We start from the raw sequence: 21,245 nt of genomic DNA on the forward strand, positions 1-21,245 counted from the left end.
GGCACAAGGCTTAGCGGAAGAGGTGTGGCCCAGGCGTACCGCAGGGGCGTGACCCGAACGAGCTGTCCTTATCCCTTACGTGAAGGGCGTGGCGTAGTCCCAAGGGTGTAAAAAAAGATATTCGAATTGGCGGGAGGGTCGGCATACTTTAGGCGGAGTAAGGACGTAGGCCCAAGGGAGGGAGGTAGGGTAGGCAGAATAGTTGTGACTGGATGATCACTGGTATGTGAAACGAACTGCGCTCAGAGGCGCAGACTGGCTGAAGCGTGGAAGAGTGGCCACAGCTGGAAAGGCAGGCAGCGGAGTAGTGACGGACAGGGGAGGTGGCGCGAAAAGGGAAGTAGGGACCTGACGTAGTTGGAACGCAGAGACGTGCCTCGAACGTGGGGGCCTGGTCCTTACGTGTGGGCGTGCCTTGTTGCTCTGACGGGCGTAACAAACATGGTGGAGCAGGCGGAGGGCAGAGGCGTGGGCAAGTTCGCGTGCAGGCGCGTGGCAGCGACAGGAGATGTGTAGCCAGAGCGCAGAGCTGGTGTGGACTCCGGCGCAGGGGAAGCGTGGTCAGGGCGAGATTTGAGCCTAGGTCGGGGACAGAGGTGGGACTGATAGGGGCGTAGCCTGGAATGACGAAATGACGTTTGCTGCGTGGGGACGTGGCTAGACGTGAGGGGGCGTGGCCAACATGGCCGCGTGCTGGATCTTCGGGTCCCGGGAGCGAACGTGGAGTTTCTGACTCAGGTAAGTCGTTCGGGTAAGGGCGGGCGGCAGTAAGGAGCGTGGGCAGCATTGAGGGGTGGTCTGCCTGAGAGGGCAGGAACTCTGCCACTTGCCGCAAACATGACCGCGTGCCGCTATCGGCTCTGGAGCCAGAGAGGCTTTTGGTTCCGCGAGGTTGGCCGGGGTCCTGGCGGGGCTTCTCGGAGGAATGGGAGTGGGAGGCTGGCGTCGGGGAAGTAGCCACTTCCCCACTCTAGCTTTCTTTCTCCACTTTGAGGATCACCAGACATCCTTTTAGGATTCTGTCTATTAAAAAGTAAAACAGCTTTCCCAGAGACATTGCGGGATGAGAGGAGTGCATTTCCAGAAACTGAGGAGCAGCAAGCTGGGACTCCCTCGGGTCTGCATTGTTGATCTTCCCACCTGACTATGCCAGGGGCTGTGGACAGACACAGCCACCCCAGAGTAGATCAAAAGCACAGTTGTGTCCCGTGGACAAATCTGAGTTTTTCTGTTGTGCCCTGCCCCAGAGCCGGAGGAGAGGAACCTCCAAAATGCAGACATTCTTGGTGACTGGGATTCTGTGTGATATTCAGCGTTAAATGCTGCTGCTCTGAGGCTGCTGGAAACGCGTTAGTATTAATATCAGTGTACTTCCCTCACGTTTACTTTTGCTGGAAAAGCTTGGGAAATGAGTTAACGAAGATGCATAAACCTTAATTTGTTTATATGCTCTCTGTTAGCCGTTGAATACCACATCGCTTTCTGCTTCCCCTTCTTCCTTTACTGATAATCTGACCATTTCCACTATGCACTTTGAAAGTCTTGCTGGAGTTTGGAGAATAGTCAGAAATCTCTGGTAAGAAATGCTGCCCCTGCGCATCTCTCAGAGGAGTCACTATTCGCAGCGCCTGCATCAGAGTCCCCGGTGAACCAAAGTTCACCCCACCTCCCCGTCTTCAGGGACTTAGTGAAAAGCTGAACTGTTCTTGAATATTTTGGAAATGAAAAACTTTCTGGGCTATTTTAAATCAGTACCTGGGCTGGAATTAACCGAAAGGCCAAAACAGCAAGGACACCATTCTCTGTGCCTATACGTAGCTGCCCTGTTCTTGGAACCAGGCAAAAAGGCTGCCACTGCTCACAGTTGCAATGGAATAAAGGTTGAGTGCCTTGTGATTGCATATGAATATTAAGGAAATCTGATGGAAAGAGGGAAATTCATCATGTCACTGGCCACACTGGGGCACGTTAGTTGCAACACACAAATCAGGTATAAGAAATATATTTTGAAACCTTTGGCAACCTCAGATTGGGATCACGCTCTCAAGAAAGGAGTGAGTGAGAGGAGGAAGCTAAGCTTTCTTAAGACATAGCAGTGTAATATCTTAATTTAAGTTTCAGGAAATTGCAGAAGGCAGGCTTCCTTTTGAAATCAGGAGTTGAGAAAATGAAGAGTCAATCTGATGCCAATCAAGGAATTTTTCAATGTAACCTTTTGTTAGTACTTTTCCGTCTGTTTTGCATAAGTCGCTTAATCAGGCAGAGTTCAAGCTATGAGGCATTTAATAAATACTTATGACATTTAAAGACTTTTAGAATCTTTTCTTTTTTCACACATTTCTAAGGTTGCAAAACAACAGAAAGAAAACATGTTAGTAATATCCAAGGCATACATGCTAATCAGTGATAGCAAAGGATGTATAGCACAAAAGACTTAGCTCTCCTAGGCCCTATCCAGCCACAAACTGGTAATTGTTGAAATAGAGTATTGGATATATAGGTGATTTATTCTCACCATTTTTTTGTACAAGTTTGAAGTTTGCTCTAATAAGGGGAAAACAGATTCTAAATTCAGTTGACCCATGGTCTATTGCTGTTTAAACCTGTTAAGTGAATTCAGATAGTGAAGTTATTTAAAAACCAGATGCTCTCACCTGGCTCCAGGTACTATCAAGATAAGATATTGAAAGCTTATTGGCAGTCTCTTTTAAATCCTGAGCCAGACTTTTACATGGCTTCAACAAGGTGATTTTTCATCTCCTTAGACATTTTGACATACACACTCCCACTAAAAACTGTATTTACACAAACACAGATAAAACGAAACAAAAGTGATTGTAACTTTGGTTTGAGAATTGTCAACACCTTTTAGGCAACGCAGACATACTTTAGGTGTCACTGACTGTTACGAGTTGAATTGCATTCTCCCATCTCAAATTCATATATGTTTACGTCTTAAGCCCCAGTACCTCAGAATGTGACCTTATATGAAGATTGGGTCTTTATAGAGGTAATTACAGTCATTAGGGTGGCCACTAGTCCAATATAACTGGTGTCCTTAATTAAAGGGGAAATTTGGACACAAGATGAGAATGGCTTATGAAAATTGGACTTAATGCTGACACAAGCCAAGGAATTACCAGAAGCAAGGTTTATTAGGTGTTCTCCAGAGAAACAAAACCAATTGTGTGTGTGTGTGTATGTATGTGTGGGTGTGCCTGTGTGTGTCCATGTGCACACGCGTGTGTGTGTGTGTTTAGGGAGAGAGATTTATTTTTAAAAATTGGCTCGTGAATGTAGTCTCATGAAATTTGCAGTGCAGGCCAACAGGCTGGAGACCAGGGAAGAGTTGATATTACAGCCTGTCTTACTCAGTTTTGTGCTGTAACAGAATACCTGACACTGGATAATTTTTAATGAACAGAAATTTATGTGGCTTATGATTCCGGAGGCTGGGAAATCCAAGGGCATGGTGCCAGCATCTGCTCAACATCTAGTGAGGGCTTTCTCTTGCGTCATCCCATAGCACAAGGCAGAAGGGCACGAACATGTGCATGTGAGGGGTGGGAGAGGTTGGGGGTGAAGAAGGAGGGAAGGAGGGTAATGAGGCCAAATTTATCCTTTTAGCAGGAACCCACTACCTCAGAAACTAACCAGCTCCCCCTAATAATGGCATTAATCCATTCATGAGGGGAGAGCCCTCATGATTTAATCACCTCCCAACACTTTTGCATTGCAGATTAAGTTTCCAAAACGTGAACTTTGGGGACACATTCAGACTGGATTGTGAGCACAAACTGGTGCCATGGCACAGCTCCAGTCCAAAGGCAGTCTGGAGGTAGAATTTCCTCTTCCTCAGGCAACCTGTCTTTTTTTCACTTAAGGCTTTCAACTGATTGGGTAGGGCCCACCCACATGAGGGGTAATCATCTGTATTCCAAGTCTACTGATTTAGATGTTAATCTCATCTAAAAAATACATTCACAGTGATATTTAAACTGGTATTTGACCAAACATCTGGGTACCATGACCTACCCAAGTTGGCACATAAAATTAACCATCCAAGTAGAAAGGCCTGGGACAGAGCTCTCATTGCCCTCAGAAGGAACCAACCCTGCAGAGAACTTGGACCTCAGATTTCTAGCCTCCATAACCGTGAGACAAAAATTTTTAAGCCACCCAGTCTATGATACTTTCTTACAAACTAATACATTGGCCTGAAGACCTCCAGTAGGGAGTCAAGCCTAGAGGTAAGGAACCTCTATGGGATTCACAAACTTCCTACGAGTCCCCTTTAATGTAATGGCTGCACATCTCTGGCTCCCTGAGTTCAGCGCACATTCGCAAAGTGACACATACACAAAGCAAAGCGCATGGCACTGTGCCAAAAGACTGGCTTCTCATCCTGCTGTGCTTTACTTCACAGTGCACATAGAGATGATTCTCGCTCCTTTCACGTAGGTGTAGTCTTCCCTCTAGCTTAGATGGAGCAGGGTCAAGGACAGCAGTGCAGAGGAGAGGGGCTAGTGCACAGCCAGTTACTAGCATGAATGTGCACAAAGAGGGGAGGATAAAAGCATGTTTGCCTCCTTGCTCAGCATCACTGAGGACCATGATGTGGGTTTTGTATCTTACACTCTTCTTGGAAAGATGGTATGAAGAAATAAAGTTCAGATTTGTAGGGGAAATGTGTCTTTAGTGCCCCTCAACTTCTATGTTTGTGTCTTTTGCCACCCATTCCCACCTACCCCAACCCCACCCCCACCCCAGCATGGCCATACTGCTGAGAGCCCATCTTTTGGCAAGAGAAGGCAGAATCTGAGGTGGCAGAAACACCCTGCTGTGAACTGGTTTGCTCTGTGTTTTTCTTACCCATACTATGTGCATTTCAAGAGACTCCTAAGGGAGAAATTACATACCTGGAACGTACAGTTCAAGTCTTGGTCATCTTTGCATCATAGCACCCACCAATGTGCTTGGAGCAAAAGAAATGACAATACATTTTAAAATGAAAGTGCTAACTGGCAGAATCCCAGCCCTGTGAGACTAGATGGGGTTCATCGGGAGGGTCCTCTTTTAGATCAGGCAGGATTTGGGGGGTCCTTTGGATCTTTTAGCTAGGGATATGAGACCCTCTTCTCAAAGGAGAAATATTTAAAAGTGTTTTAAAAGTATAGACATCCCTACAAATGGGTGATGGCGTTGGAGAAAAGGAAAGACCCCTAGTACTGTGTCAGAGCGTGCTGGCAGTCATGGCACAGTTCTTAGTTGTTGAAGTTAGGACCAACATCTTTGTCCCCAAGGGAGCCTACTCGGGTCACTTGACTAGTATTCCCAGCACCCATTTTGAATGAGGCACTGTGTCCCTAAGAGATGCAGCTCTGACCAAGGCAGACACGGTCCCTGCCACCATGGGGCTTAGATACTGGAGAGGATGCGGTGATAAAGTACATTCCTGGTCAGGTATTAATTTGACTGTGATAAACACTGTGACCACAAAGCAGTTCCGGGCTGACCTTGTGAGCACGTGGTCGGGAGAGCTTAGAGGAAGGGATGCTGGTGTCAGTCACCTGAAGTGGGGGTAGGGATTCACCACGCACAGATGGAGAGAGAGTCCAGGAAAGGAAGAGCATCTGCACAGGCTGGAGGGAAAGGCAGGAGTTGGAAGAACTAAAGTCCATGTGGCTGGTGGGCAGGCAGGAGCACCAAGTGAATGTGAGGGAAAGCAAGTGGGTCTGTCATCTTGGGGTGACCAATGAGTTTGAGGAACAAGAGTGGATGGATAATTGACTCCCATTTGCCCTCCCCTCCACCTCAGGGTGTGTATTACTAGTCTGAATATTGTCCTACTTAGAGGTTTTCTCATGATCTTAAGTCTCTGTTGTTTACAGCTTTCAATCCTCTGCCCTCTTCCCTCTAGGTTATTGGGTTCCTGCAAGTTATTTGGGAACTGATCAAGGTTTCAGGGTAAAGATGGTGGTGATGAACAGCCTGAGGGTCACTTGTCCTGTGTCCCCATGCATATTGCTGTGGAGAAGCTTCCACATTCCAAGGCCCAGGCCATCCTGCAGCCTCTGTACTTGTACTTACAAAATCCAGAAATAAACCTGTGAGTACACCATTTCATTAAAGAGAGGAGAAAAGACTTGTTGGTTTTATAAAAATCACGTGTGTTAAGCATTTGTCGCTATGATGTCATTGGCATTCCAGTGTGAGATTATATGCCTTATGGACTGTGAGAATAACTGTGTCTCTATTTGTCCAGTAAAATAAATGTGGAACATTCTTTCTTGACAAATGTTAAAATGTTACAATGATGTCATGCAGAAACTGGAGAAAGTTTCGGATATTCTGGAACCTGTTCTTTATTATTTATTGTTAGCAGTTGTCTTTTTACTAAGGTTGATCCACAAACTGCAGATTATTTCTGTGAATCTTAAATTGCTGGAAGCTGCACATGAATGTTTGCAAGCACTTCAGTGGCTTCATGCTTCAGAATATTCTCTCCAGAGTTAAGAATTGCAGAATTAATTCTAGCTGACTGATTTGCAAGTGTGTGCTCTGCTGTAAAAACAGAAGATTGTGTGATGCAGCAAATGGTCTTCCTCAAGCCTTTCTCATCTTGTTCCCCTCCTGGAAATACAAGGTACTATCCGCGGCTGGATGTTGCAGGGATTCTCCACTGCAGCACGATGGACATTGGGGATGGATCATTCTGTAGTGTGGGGGCTGCCCTTTGCTCACTAGATGTTGAATGGCATCCCTGATCTCTTACCAGTAGCACTCCCCAAATGGTCACATTCAGATATGTTTCAGGACATTGCTAAATGTGCCCTGGGAGGGAGGGCAAAATAACCCTGGGAGAGAACCACTGAGATGATGGGAGAGATGTCTGTGATGGTGGATAGATGTGGTTAATGAATTGGCTAAATATATCTTTTAGTTTTTTAAATATATTTTTCACTATTCACAATGAATTTACATAGTTTTCAAATACTGGCTTGTTTCAGAATTTGAGGTTTCTCAGATTGTGCTCTTTGGGTTTACCCTTTTTGAACCTCTGTGCACGTAAGAAAAGGAATTCCATTAATAATGTTGATCTAGCTGGATCCATTGACTTGAAACTGCTTCAAAAGAATTTTTGATTAAAAATTTATTTTGTTTTATCCCAACATTGACTATGTTCTCCTTGAGATGAGTTGGTTGGGGTCATAACAAATTTATGATTGCTGGGTGTGCCCATATCCTACCCAGATTGGCTTATTCCAAACCCTGGCACTGCATTCTAAGGCTTAACATGGAAAAAATTTAGTCGTATTTATCTAGTTACTAACGTTTTGTGTGAGTGTGGGGTTTCTGCCTCGATCTTTAGTTTGTTTGTCTTTTTTTTCCTGAAAGTTGAGAGTTAAATGCCTAAAAGTCCAATCAGCCTATGCCATTAGGATAGTTTGCTGCTTTTAGTGCCAACAGAAACCAAACAGTGGTCCCTCGAGGAGGTGGGGTTCACTTGACTAATAGCTGTATTATATGACGTGTTCTTGTTTCTAAGTTACTAGAAAAAACAGGTGAAAGTCACCATTTGATTTTGTTTGTGGTATATTTCACTGTTCCAACCTGTTTGCCCCAAGAAGAATATTGTGGTCTTTCTTGCCCTGGGCCTTTGAGCAGGTCCTATTCCTATATTCTGGACCCTCATCTGCTGAATTGTAAACACAATTCTCATTGTTTCTGACAGCTCAGTACCCCAGTGGAAGGCTAGTGTACACTTGTAACCAAGAATAACCCGAGATTCTTGAGGGTTAGAAACTCAGTTATGTGGCCGCGCACGGTGACTCATCCCAGCACTTTTGGGAGACCAAGGCGGGCGGATCAGCTGAGATCAGGAGTTCAAGACCAGCCTGACCAACGTAGTGAAACCTCGTCTCTACTAAAAATACAAAAATTAGCTGGGCATGGTGGTGCATGCCTGTAGTCTCAGCTACTCAGGAGGCTGAGGCAGGAGAATCGCTTGAACCTGGGAGGCAGAAGTTGCAGTGAGCCGGGACCTGTACTCTGTCTCAAAAAAAAAAAAAAAGAAAAGAAACTCAGTTGTGGCAGCTACTTCTAGTATTTTGATTGTTATCATCATCATAGGCTCAGTGCCTGCCTCAGATGTTTTAAATCTGACCATTTTAAGAGGAGGCAAAGCAGAATAAGGAGTGAATGAAAGTAGGAGGTTGTGGCAAATTCGGAAAGCAGGATTTCAGATCAGCCCAGTTCTCTGCTCATCATATCTTTGCTCCCAAGGCTCTCCACAGATAATCTTTAGCTGGCAACTCAGATTGCTGTTTGCTGTTATCTCAAGTAGCAGACAGTAAATGTTGAAAGTCCTAACTTGAGGGACTTGTAATAAAACAAGATAAAAATAAAAGCCTACACCTGTTATCCAAGATGAAAATAAAATCAATTTCACTTAGTGTATCATCTAGTGAAATTTAGCATAATAATCACATAAAAAGATTTAGGTAGCTGGGCACGGTGGCTCACACCTGTAACCCCAGCACTTTAGGAGGCCAAGGCGGGCGGATCGCAAGGTCAGGAGATTGAGACCATCCTGGCTAACATGGTGAAACCCCTTCTCTACTAAAATACAAGAAATTTGCCAAGCATGGTGGTACGCGCCTGTGGTCCCAGCTACTCAGGAGGCTGTGAGGCAGGGGGATCTCGTGAACCTGGGAGTCGGAGGTTGCAGTGACCCGAGATCGCACCACTGCTCTCCAACCTGGGCGACAGAGCAGGACTCCGTCTCAAAAAAAAAAAAAAATTAGGCCTGAGATCTTAGACCATAGGAAAATTAATAATGTTAATTCTTAATGAAATATAAAGATTAATGTAAATAGTACAAATCTAATATTATTCCAGTGATTCTTAATGTTCATGATCGTCCCTGCTTTTAGAAAGAAAAGAAACATTTCCTTTTAGGATAACTTGGACTAGAAGGGCGCTGTCTAAAATGTAGCCACAATTAAATGTGGCCATTATGGGTATTTACCTGTAAATTTAAGCACATTAACATAGCCTCACGTGACTACAACTTACCATACTGGACATTTTCATCTTTAGAGAAAGTTGTATTTGACAGCACTGATCTATATTAGAACTCAACTGTGTTATAAAGTTCTATTATTTTTCCAATTAATTTTGAAGAACCAAAGCCTGGAGAACAATACTTTTTTTTTTTTTTTAATTTAACTTTTAAGTTCAGGGGTATGTGTGCAGGTTTGTTGTATAGGTAAACTTGCCATGGGGGTTTGTACAGATGAGGACAAGAGTTTTAACAGGCTTTTTTTGCAGTGTCTTCCTAAAGACCTCTGATACAGGCTGGGATGCCTCAGGCTATATTGTCTTCATTAACTTTCAAAGGATCTTGAGAAACAGTGGGAGGGTTGGGAGTCCCATGGAATTGTACTAATGGCTTCAGGGTTGTCTTCAGCTACCTGGGACTGACTATTAGCCCTGGAACTGACCCCCAAGAAATGTGGGCTTTTAGTCTCCTGTGCTGATAACTGCATGTGTATCCTATGGCTAATGGACTTGGCATCCAAGTGCCTTTTACAGCCCTGATGCTCTAACAAGGCAATTTGTGATCCTGCGATTATCCTCAGCCAAGTCATACAGAGGGTCCCTGTGTATCCCATCACTGCACTAAGGCCAAGGCCTACACAGATGGTCTTCAATTACATGAGGAAATAGCACATCCCTCATAAAAAGGGTGGTACATAGCAAGGGACCAGATAAAAAGCACATGAGGGTATAGGGCAACATTGCCCTATAGACATATAATTGAGCCACATGTAATTCTCAGTTTTCTAATAGTCATATTAGAAAAGGGGAAAAGAAAACAGGTGAAATTAATTTTAGTAACATTTTATTTAAACCAGTATATCCAGGATATTATCACTTTAACATGTGATCCATATAACAATTATTAATGAGTTTACATTCTTTACCTTGCACCAAGTCTTCAAAGCCTGTTGGGTGTTTTAAGTTTACAGCACCACTCGTTTAGGATTGGCCAAGGGGGCAGCATGGGAACACCAGCGTTTGGAAAGAATGAGGAGAATGATTAGATAAGTGAGGAGGGTTCTAATAGAAAAACACAGGCACTTGGACACAGAAGTTCCACTTGATGTACTGTCTTCAGCACAGGAGCACCCTGACGAAGCTGGTAATTTGGGAAAACTGAGTGGCTGAACTCGGGGTAAAGGGAAGTGAGAAAAGAGGACAGGTGACCAAGAGGCTTTGTTTGAAGTCTGCAGTGTAGGGTTCAGAACTAGGCTAGTGGTCTGGGCAAGGTGAGGAAGAGCTAAACCTGAATGATCATTAAAGAAAAATAATGTGATCCGTGGCGGTAATGGGAAATAAAGCAAAAAGAAGCAAACTTCTTCAGTGATACGCTTCATCTGATTCATTCGATCTACCATAGCAGTTGAAAGCCAGCTTGCATCAGGGGCGGTGGCTCATGCCTGTAATCCCAGTAGTTTGGGAGGCTGAGGTGGGCGGATCACGAGGTCAGGAGATCGAGACCATCCTGGCTAACATGGTGAAACCCCATCTCTACTAAAAATACAACAAATTAGCTGGGCGTGGTGGCGGACACCTGTAGTCCCAGCTATTTGGGAGGCTGAGGCAGGAGAATGGCGTGAACCTAGGAGGCGGAGCTTGCAGTGAGCCGAGATTGGGCCACTGCACTCCAGCCTGGGCGACAGAGCGAGACTCCGTCTCAAAAAAAAAAAAAAAAAAAAAAAAAAGCCAGCTTGCTTGCAGAGCAGTGGGGGAGGCCGATAACTAAGTGCGTGTACATACAATTATAACTATACCCATGTAATAATGTTGTGAAGGACAAAACCAGAGTGCTATGATTAAAAATTCAAGGGGATCATGTTATAATAGGGTAGTCAAAGAGGAGAGAAGGTGACAAGGCAATAACAGGAGCCAGTGCCAAGCGGAATGAGGGGAAATTGATTCCAGCAGAGGAGGAGAATCAGGAACTAAGGGGCTTGATGCAGAAATGAGCTTTCTACATTTGAAGAGCCCAGGGACATACAAGGAGGCTAGAGAAATAGGTGGTGCAAGCATAAAATAAGTCAAACACAGGACTAGGCATATAAATAAGAATTAAGACCAAGTGCATCCTCACCATGAAATCTAAAGGAGTTTTCTTGCTCATCAGTGAGAGATTATTGACACCTTTTTAATGACAGTGTGCCCTTCGCTCACTTAAATCATGATTGAAATAGTCACAGTCTCTTCACTTTCTACACATGAGAAAAACCTGAAAATGAAGCCTCTGTTAGAATGCTTCGTCATCACCTTCCTGTTTTGAGGGAAAGTATGACAACTGCCAAGAAATCATTTCTATCTGTATTTTGTTAAATGGTAGAAGGGGAGGGAAGAGGAAAAGAAAAGTGTGAGTTTATCATTAGCAAAACAAGCCCTTGGCAAAAAGTTGGCTTCAATAGGGGGATAGTGACCAAGGACTGCCTCTCCCCACAGTGGGTTGGATGGTCTAGCCTAGATGGTCTTTGTTTAAAAAGGAGGAGGTGGGTAGGAGGAAAGAAAACCTTCTGGAAGCTGAACTTATAAACTGAAGGGCATAAATTGATCGTGTCGTTATGGTCATTAAAGAGCAATTGCAGGAATAGGCCCAGTTTTCTTGGGCTGGTATTTGCATGAGTGTGAGTGTTGATACTTCCCATTTCATGAATTAGATGGGCAACAATTAAGGGTGACCAAGGCATCATCTTAGGGAGCTGATTGTCACTCCAGTTCTTCCCTAGTCTTCACAGTAGATCCTCATTGAATGGCTTTGAAGAATGTGAATTCTCACATTATCAACCACTGTCTGAGTGTCTTAGAGGGGAAGGTGCGTAGTCTCTTTGTGTCAGGAATCTTTAAAAATAGAATCGGCCTTTTAAGGGCTTTCTAGAAGAAATCTGCATTCTGATCAGATTATAGTATTGAAATATTGTGCCAGTTCAAATGCATTTTTAATTTTTGGCTCCTAAATTTAACAGAAAATTATTGTTCTTCTGTGAGGAATTCTTTCATACTAAGAAAAATAACATTGGGTTCAACCTGTTGGGTATTATGCTCACTGGCTGGGGTGACAGGACCGTTGGGACCCCAAGCCTCAGTGTCACTCCACATACCAAACCTGCATGTCTACCTTTTATAGTTAAAGTAGAACTTAATTTTTTAAATTAGGTTTAAATCTCTTTAGAGATAAGAGAATACTATGTTATAGGAAGAAATAGGAAAAAGAGAAGAATATTCTGAGTTTCTGTAGACTGAGATTCTCAACTGGGCCACTGTTGGCATTTGGGGCTGGGTAGCTTTGCAGTGGTGGCTTCCTCCTGTGCTTTGTGGAATGTTTAGCAGCATCCCTGGCATCTATCCACTAGATGGCAGTAGCACCCTCTTCCAGTTGTGACAATGAAAAATGTCTCTAGACAATGCCAAATGTCCCCTGGGGCCATAGTCACTCTCCTTGTTGAGACCACCGGTCTGGACACTCCCAAGAGAGCTCAATGTCTGTACTGCCAGGACACTTTTGCCCACCCCCACAAAAAAATAAAGCTAAAGCTAAGATTTTAAACTTCATCTTTGGGCTGCTACTGAAGCAGGAGAACTATCCCCCCTGTAAGAGTAAGCCAGAGGGAAGTTTCTGGTTTTTAGAAGAGGGTGTCTCTGCCATGTTTGGGGGATTTGACTGGGTAGGAGCTGCCTAGTTATTTCTCAAATCCTTAGACCCATTCTTAGTGGTAGGGCGAGATGCAGAGGGTCGTTGGTAATGATTTCTCTCAATTCATGTTTCTCCTAGTTTTCCTGTTGTTCTTGATTCTACCCATCCATGGTACTTCTAAAGGACAGGAAACTGGACCACCCCAAACTGATACACATTGGTTCTGCTCATCACACATGGGGGTCTCAACAGGCCGATCTGTGTTATCAGCAAGTCTGCTGATACTTATCAGGGACTTGCTACAGAGACCTGGTGCTTGACTCTGGAGGACAATCAGCATCAGCAATGTCTTCAGTGCCTGTGGGGGATGAATTGTATGTGTACACCTTAATAGATAATCTCCACATCCCTGTGACACACTGCGACCCCCAGGGACCTTAGCAATGCCGACGTTCTACCCAGGTTTTGCAGGATGGCTGCCTGGTCCTCAGAGTTTGCTTACATAGGAGGTGAACTCAACTCAGCATGCACAGTTATGTGGGGTGAGCATCTTAAGGATGCAGACTATGCAAGCCTTGATTTCTACCAGCCAACCAATTAAACACTGACAATACTTGATTGAACATTTCCTTTCTCAAAGTTCTGCCTGCATTTTTTTGTGTGTGTTTTTTGAAAATAAGTCTGTTACTGAAAATCGAATTAGTTTGTCTTTGTATTTAGAGCTAGTTTGGGGGCTTGGGACTTGGGAAATTCTCAATGAAGAAAAGAAACTCATTTATGAATACCTGTTTCCACATGGCACTAATGTCCATGCATTTTACTGTTATCACAGGACTAATTGCACTTGGTTTAGATGAGCTTAGTAGGCAGACTGAGATGAGTTGGGTTTTCAAGATGGCAGAATGCTGTTCTTCTGCTTTTAGCCTTTGCTTGTCTTTTAGCCTTTGCTTTAGTCAGCTGATTAAGGCCCTGAATGGCTAATTGCTAAAGCTGTTAGTTCCCATTAGCCTTGACAGGGTCTCCAGAAGTGGAATTGCCTCATACATGATGCTAGATAGTGGACAGTCTTGATAATAGCCTGACCTGCTTTCTCCTAGTGCATCCACTCTGGGAGAGCGTGGACCTGGTTCCCAGGGGTGATCTACAGTCACCCATCAACATTTGGTGGAGGGACAGTGTTTATGATCCCGGCTTAAAACCGCTCACCATCTCTTATGACCCAGCCACCTGCCTCCACGTCTGGAATAATGGGTACTCTTTCCTCGTGGAATTTGAAGATTCTACAGATAAATCAGGTGAGGGCAAGATCTGGTGGTCTTGTAAGGAGTTGAAGAAACAGTGTCATATTAACAGAGGACAGATCAAACTCTCTCTGACCTCTTTGTGAGCAATGGCATGGAAGTCATTGAAATTTTTTTAAAAATTATGGTAAAATATACATAATATGAAATTTATCATCTTAACCATTTATAAGAATACAGTTAAGTAGTAGTATATTAAGTACATTTCGATTATTGTACAATCATCACCACCATCTAGCTCCAAAAATCCTTTCATCTTGCAAAACTGAAACTTTACCCATTAAACAGTAGTGCCCCATTCACCCTCCCTCTAGCTCCTCGTAATCAGTATTTGGCTTTCTTTCTTTCTTTCCTTTCTTTCCTTTCTTTCCTTCTTTCCTTCTTTGTTTCCTTTCTTTCCTTTCTTCTTCCCCTCCCCTCCCCTTTTCCTCCGCCTCCGTCTCCTCCTTTTCCTACTCCTTCTTCTTCTTCTCCTCCTCCTCCTCCTCCTCCTCCTTCTCCTTTCTTGACAGATTCTTGCTCTGTCACCCAGGCTGGAGTACAGTGGGGTAGTCCTGGCTCACTGCAACCTCTGCCTCCCAGGTTCAAGTGATTCTCCTGCCTCAGCCTCCCAAGTTGCTGGGATTATAGGCGCCCGTCACCACGCCCAGCTAACTTTTGTATTTTTAGTAGAGGGGGTTTTTACCATGTTGGCCAGGCTGCTCTCGAACTCCTGACCTCAAGTCATCTGCCCGCCTCGGTCTCCCAAAGATCACAGACATGAACCACCATGCCCAGCCAGTATTCTGCTTTCTGTCTCTATGAATCGGACTACTCTAGGCACCTCATATGAGTGGAATCATACAGTATTTGTCTTTTTGTGACTGGCTTATTTCACTTGGTATAATGTCCTCAGAGTTCATCCATGTTGTAGTGTGTGTTAGAATTTCCTTCCTTTTTAAGGCTTAATGATACTCCATTATGGATAGACCACATTTGTTTATCTATTCCTTACCTTTTGGCTTTTGTGAATAACGCTGCTATGAACATGGGTGTACAAATGTCTCTTTTTGTTCTTTTGAGTATATGCCCTGAATGGGCTTTCTGGATGATCATTGGACTCACTTTTCAGCGTATGGAAAAATTCCCTTCTCTTTTTTATGGACGTTTCCTTCTAGTATGGGTAATATTTTTTATTAACAAATACATATATCTCTGTGTACAGATTTTGTAATTGGTATAGAAGAAAGGGCATGAAATGAAATGAAAGCTTTACCAGAAATCTATTTTCTGTGTGTGTGTGTGTTGAATATGTACTAGTTTTCCTCTGCTGGCTTACTTTGCAAATAACTTCTATATTAAATAGTAATTCTATTTAATTACATTTTAAAATATAAGATCACAATACAGAGCAGAAGGATAATTAGGCAAGAAAAACACGTTTTATATTTGTGGCCACCTAATAACATGTATGAATTTTATCATTATTTATGTATCCAACATTTTCTGAGTGGCAACTATGTGCAAGGCACTGCACGAAGTGCCAGGAGTACTAATTGTCAACCACCCGAAGGGCAAAGTCTAGTGAGGGAAGAATACTTGAAATTAAAATTATAAAGCAAGTGTGATTTGAAAAATGTTTCTGAAAGGGCTATGGGACCACAGAGGAAGGCGTGTGATACAGACTACTCAGAGGAGTCTATGATGATTTCACTAAGGAGGAGCCATTTATATTAGGTATTAAAGGATGTATGGAAGTTTGCCAAGAGGATTAGAAGGGCATTCTGGACTGAGGGAAAGTTGTGCAAAGGCAGATGTGATAGAATGTTCAGGAAATGACAAAAAAAAAACAAAAAACAAAAAATGATGCGGCCAGAATGTTGAATGTGTATTGTGGGGAGAGGCAGTGAGAGGTGATCATCGAAGCATAATAGGGTAGATGGAGGGCAGGCCCATCAGAAACTAGTTATTTGTAAACGAGAGAGTGGCATAGCATGATTTTGTCTAATTAGCCAGTTACTTTATGTTTTTAGATTAACCCAGGCAACAATGCAGGGCCACAAGTTGAGATTAATCCAAGTGATAGGTGGTTGGAGATTAAATGAAGGCAATAGAAATATAGAAAATAGCAACTTTTAAAAAGCATTTCTGAAATAAAAGCAACAGAACTAGGAGGTGACATCCTCTTCCAGAGAACAGAAAGCAAAGTTAACCAAGACCTTGAGGCGTCTCACTTAGGAGACTTGGGGGAATGGTGATGCCAGAAAATAAGTTCATGAGTGGTGGACAAGGAATGATTTGTAGAGAAGTTATCTTAATCCATTTGTGTTGCCACAAAGGAATATCTGAAACTGTGTAATTTATAAAGAGGTTTACTTGACTTATGGTGCTGCAGGCTATACAGGAAACATGCTGCTCACATCTGCATCTGGTGAGGTCCCCAAACTGTTTCTCCTCATGTTGGAAGGCCAAGGGGAGCCAGCATGCAGAGATCACATGGTAAGGAGGAAAGGAGGAGGTGCCAGGCTCTTTTCAGCAATCAGTTCTGTGACTGGACGCGATGGCTCACACCTGTAATCCCAGCACTTTGGGAGGCCAATGCGGGAGGATCACTTGAGGCCAGGAATTGGAGACCAGTCTGGGCAATATAGTGAGACCTTGTCTATACAAAAAAACATTAAAAAAAAACAAAACAAAACAGCCAGGCATGGTGGCACATGCCTGTAGTCCCAGCTACTTGGGAGGCTGAGGTGGGAGTGTCACTTGAGCCTAGCAGGTCAAGGCTGCAGTGAGTCACAGTTGTGCCACCGTACTCCAGCCTGGGTGACAGAGTGAGACCCTGTCTCAAAAAAAGAAAAAACCTAAATCAGTTATCTTGGGAACTAAGAGTAAGAACTCACTTCCACCCGATTGGCACCAAGCTATTTATAAGGGATCTGCCTGCGTGATCCAAACACCTCCCATGAAGCTCCGCCTCCAACATTGGGGAGCAGGTGTCAACATGAGACCTGGCAGGACCAAACAGACCATATGCAAACCATAGCAAAAGTATAGGGAGATCATAAGGAAATATAATTGCTTCTTATAACTTTTTTGTAATTTAGGTTTTGTTTGGTTTGTTGGTTTTGCTTTTTTTTTAATAGGATCTCACTTTGTCACCCAGGCTGGTGTGCAGTGGTGCAGTCATAGCTCACTGCAACCTTGAACTTCTTAGCCCAAGTGATCCTTCCGTCTCAGCTTCCCAAGTAGCAGGGACTACACAGTTGCGTACCACCACACCCAACTCATTTTAAAATTTTTTGTAGAGACGAGGTCTCACTGTGTTGCCAAGGCTGGGCTTGAACTCCTGGCCTCAGGTGATGCTCTTGCCCCAGCCTCCCAAAGTGCTGATGTGAGCCAACGCACCTGGCAGTAATTTAGTTTTAAATGTAATATCAACAATAAAAAGAACATTTTAAGTGGTCATCTCTCAAAGAAGTGTGTCTTCAACTTTTTTTTTTTTTGAGACGGAGTCTTGCTGTGTCACCTAAGCTGGCGTACAGAGGCACGATCTCGGCTCACTGCATCCTCTGCCTCCCAGATTCAAGCGATCCTTCCACCTCAGCTTCCTGAGAAGCTGGGTTTACAGACACCCGCCACCACGCCTGCTGATTTTTGTATTTTTTTTTTTAATAGAGACGGGGTTTCACCATGTTGGCCAGGCTGGTCTCAATCTCTTGACCTCAAATGATCCACCCACCTTGGCCTCCCAAAGTCTTGGGATTACACATGTGAGCCACTGCACCCAGCCAGTCTTCAAGTGTTGTCTGATTCCTATAAGGATAATTTATTTTTCTCAATATAAACATTTTCTCTCCTTTAAATGTAAATGGATTTTAGATGTTAGTATTTCATGGAAAGCAGAATGGGAACGAGCAAATGTTGATCCCTTACTGAAATGCGACTCAGTTTGCTATATGAATTTTATTTTTACTCCCTAAGTCCTTTTATTCCAAAGAAATATTAATTGCTGTTCTTGCCTAAATTTCTTCCTGGTCTTTGTTTCTATCTCATTTTGGATTGTCATATGCTTTTCTTGGTGGCTTTACTTTGGGTGAAGAAATGTGTTTAAATGTCGTAGGTTGACTGAGGCTGTGGGTTTATTCTGGAGAGAGTTTGTGTAGTCATGTGTTAACCCTCTTTCCATGGTGTTTCAGCTGCACTTAGTGCATTGGAATGCAGTCAAATTTGAAAACTTTGAGGATGCAGCACCGGAAGAAAATGGTTTGGCGGTGATAGGAGTATTTTTAAAGGTAAAAAATACTCACCGGCTTTAAATGATGTGTTGTATTCTAGAATGAAAACATAGAACATTATAATATTGTTGTTTACTTTAAGAATATTGGGATCCATACACTGGTAAGATAAATAGTGCTTGAAATACAGGAGGATTGTTAAGGATATATTTTAAATGGCATGAAACTGTGCCGTCCAATAGAGTGGTCACAAGCCACATGTGACATTTGAGCTCTTGAAATGTGGCTGGTGTAACTTAGGAAATGAAAGTTTAATTTACTTCTAATTCACTTAAATTTCAATTAAAAAATTGATATTCAATTCAGTTATTGAAAAACTTTTGGGTCGGACGTGGTGGCTCACACCTGTAATCCCAGCTCTTTGGGAGGCCGAGGTGGACGGATCACTTAAGGCCAGGAGTTCGAAGCCAGCCTGGCCAACATGGCGAAACCCCGTCTCTACTAAAAATACAAAAATTAGCCAGGCATGATGGCAGGCGCCTGTAATCCCAGCTTCTTGGGAAGCTGAGGCACAATAATTGCTTGAACCCACAAGGCAGAGTGTAGTGAGCCAGGATCGTGCCACTGCACCCCAGCCTGGGCAACAGAGCGAGACTCTGTCTCCAAAGAAAAAAAGAAGAAAAACTTTTAAGAATGTTTGGAACCATTTGGATATGTATATATATGTTTTCAAGTATAAATTTTTTTAAATCTAAATATAGATCAAGTATTTTGAGGAAAAAGGTAGCATCCAAATTGAGATGTGCTGAAGTATAAAATACACAACAGATTTTTAAAACTTAGTATGGAAAAGACATAAACCATCTCAGTAACTTTTCTTACTGATTACGTGTTGAAGTGATAATATATTGAATATATTTGATAAAATTATATTATTAAAAAGGATTTCATCTATTTCTTTTTACTTTTTAAGTGTGGCTACTAGAAAATTAATTACCTCTGTGGCTTGTATCATACCTCTATTTTTAAGCATTGGTATAAAAGGATAAAGGCAAATAAATAAATAATGGTTAAAATGTAAAATGTATTTTAGGCCAGGTGTGGTGGCTCACGCCTGTTGTCCCAGCACTTTGGGGAGGCCAAGGCGGGCAGATTACTTGAATCCAGGAGTTCGAGACTAGCCTGGCCATCATGGCAAAACCCCGTCTCTACTGAAAATACAAAAATTAGCTGGGCGTGGTGGCTGGCACCTGTAGTCCCAGCTACTCAGGAGGCTGAGGCAAGAGGATCACTTGAACCTGGGAGGCAGGGGCTGCAGTCAGCCGAGATCACGCCACTGCACTCCAGTCTGGGTGACGGAGTGAGACTCTGTCTCAAAAAATAAATAAATAAAAAAGAATACATTTTAAACAGAAGAATGTATTTTAAACAGAAAGATAAAGGCAGATAACTCTAGGAAATCCTCACGAAGGCAGCTAATATTTATGAGTGCTAAGTGACTCCATATTTGCCAAGTACTTAGTTTATCTTTCTAAGAACTCTCTGATGGCAATATTATTGTCTCCATTTTTCAGATGAAGAAAGTGAAGCTCAACGAGGTTAAGTGCTTTCCTGCTAGGTCACACAGCTAGCTAATGGAGGACTGGGGTTAAAAATCCATAGGCCACACTCTCATGGGGCCACTGAGTTCTTGCAGGTTCGGCAGCTGCAGGCTTCCTGCATGCTCCCAACTTTAATCTGCACTGGAGGCTGAGTGTTTTAATTGCCTGGGATTTGTTTTAATCAGGTATAGTAAGACATGCAGACATGGGAATGACTATCATGAAGGAAGAAGTTGATCCTATTCCCAGATCCCTAGAAGCTGGAGGCATGACACACCGTGCAGGGCCACATGAGGAAGTACCGGGTTTGGTTAAGAGGCAGAGAAAGTAAGGGGAAAATGCGGGCAAGAGCTTTTATTGTGTTTTCAGTGGGAAGGAACAGGTGAGGCAGGGTATGCAGGCTTGGGATTGGCTACTTCGAATAATTTCAGAGTGTTCTGTGGCCTAGGGGGCTGTCCCCACTTGGCTGATACCTGACCGTGGGGTGATTGGTGCAGGAGAACAGTGGCCCTGGTGTAAGAGCCTGATAAAGTAGATGGTGGGGCTGTAAACTCTGGATTGCCCATGAAGGGCGCTCTTGCAGCTGTCTGTTCTCTCTGGGAATTAGCCAACCTTGGGAGGGACAGTGCTTGTGGTGTCCCCAGTTGTCAAAGCATTAAATACAAAAGCTATTAATAGAAAACGTGCTTTATATACTGAGGCTCCTGGAACATGCCCTTGAGGACTTAGGGGTCTGTGCCGAAAGCCTGGCCTTCATGTGCTGTAGCCTGTTTGAAGAGCTTCAGCCTCCAGGGTCCCTGTGGGCCAAGGCTTAGAAAGGCCGGGGGAGGTGAGTGGAGCAGGAGCACCTTTCCCTGTGGACTGCAGGCACAACTTCAGACAGCCTGCTCGTGTGTTCTGTGTCCAGTTTAATTCGGCGACGTTTATAACATTCTAAATTGCCAGTTTCAGCAGTTTCAGACTGTGATTTGTTTTTAGATAATCACCAGATGGTCATTTTTAATTCATATTTCATTCCAATTCTACAGTGAGATGTCCGTTGTTTTTAATGTTTTCTCATTTGTTGTTGTTTAGCTAGGCAAACATCATAAAGAGCTATAGAAATTGGTGGATTCCATGCCATCAACTAAGCGTGGGGTAGTATTTTTCCTAAATTGCCTGAAATATATTTTATGTTTCAATCTCAAGAGTGGCGACATTACCAAGGCACTTTGAATTGGGAAGTTTAACTAGGGGAACTGTATTCCGGTTCTCTTTGAACATTGCCTTAGAAGGAGACCTGTAATTTATGAATGACCCTGGCCCTGGGTCACATTGCAGGTGACAGAGGTGATCATGTGGGTGGGCCAATGAGCTTCCTGCTTTTGCTGCAGTGCTGCTGAGGACTTGGGGACTGAGGAACATA

The 21,245-nt window shown here is 43.4% G+C and overlaps 3 protein-coding genes across 5 annotated transcripts in view; 2 read left to right on the plus strand and 1 right to left on the minus strand.

Moving 5' to 3' along the window:
* Window positions 1-21,245, minus strand: part of PIR (pirin) — a 517,051-nt gene that overhangs the window by 308,259 nt on the left and 187,547 nt on the right. The window lies entirely within an intron of this gene.
* ZRSR2 (zinc finger CCCH-type, RNA binding motif and serine/arginine rich 2) overlaps window positions 1-21,245 on the plus strand; it is a 174,419-nt gene that overhangs the window by 24,823 nt on the left and 128,351 nt on the right. The window lies entirely within an intron of this gene.
* Window positions 13,929-21,245, plus strand: part of CA5B (carbonic anhydrase 5B) — a 99,968-nt gene continuing 92,651 nt past the window's right edge. For 2 of the 3 annotated variants that reach the window (XM_050777660.1, XM_050777663.1), the window contains exon 1: window positions 18,202-18,296. The gene's annotated coding sequence lies outside the window, so the exon portion shown is untranslated. Of the gene's footprint in view, window positions 14,020-18,201; window positions 18,297-21,245 lie in introns of those variants that run through there. The other variant, XM_050777661.1, reaches the window with a different exon arrangement.

Source organism: Macaca thibetana, chromosome X (genome assembly GCF_024542745.1).
Source record: "Macaca thibetana thibetana isolate TM-01 chromosome X, ASM2454274v1, whole genome shotgun sequence".
In the NCBI taxonomy this organism is placed as follows: domain Eukaryota; kingdom Metazoa; phylum Chordata; class Mammalia; order Primates; family Cercopithecidae; genus Macaca; species Macaca thibetana.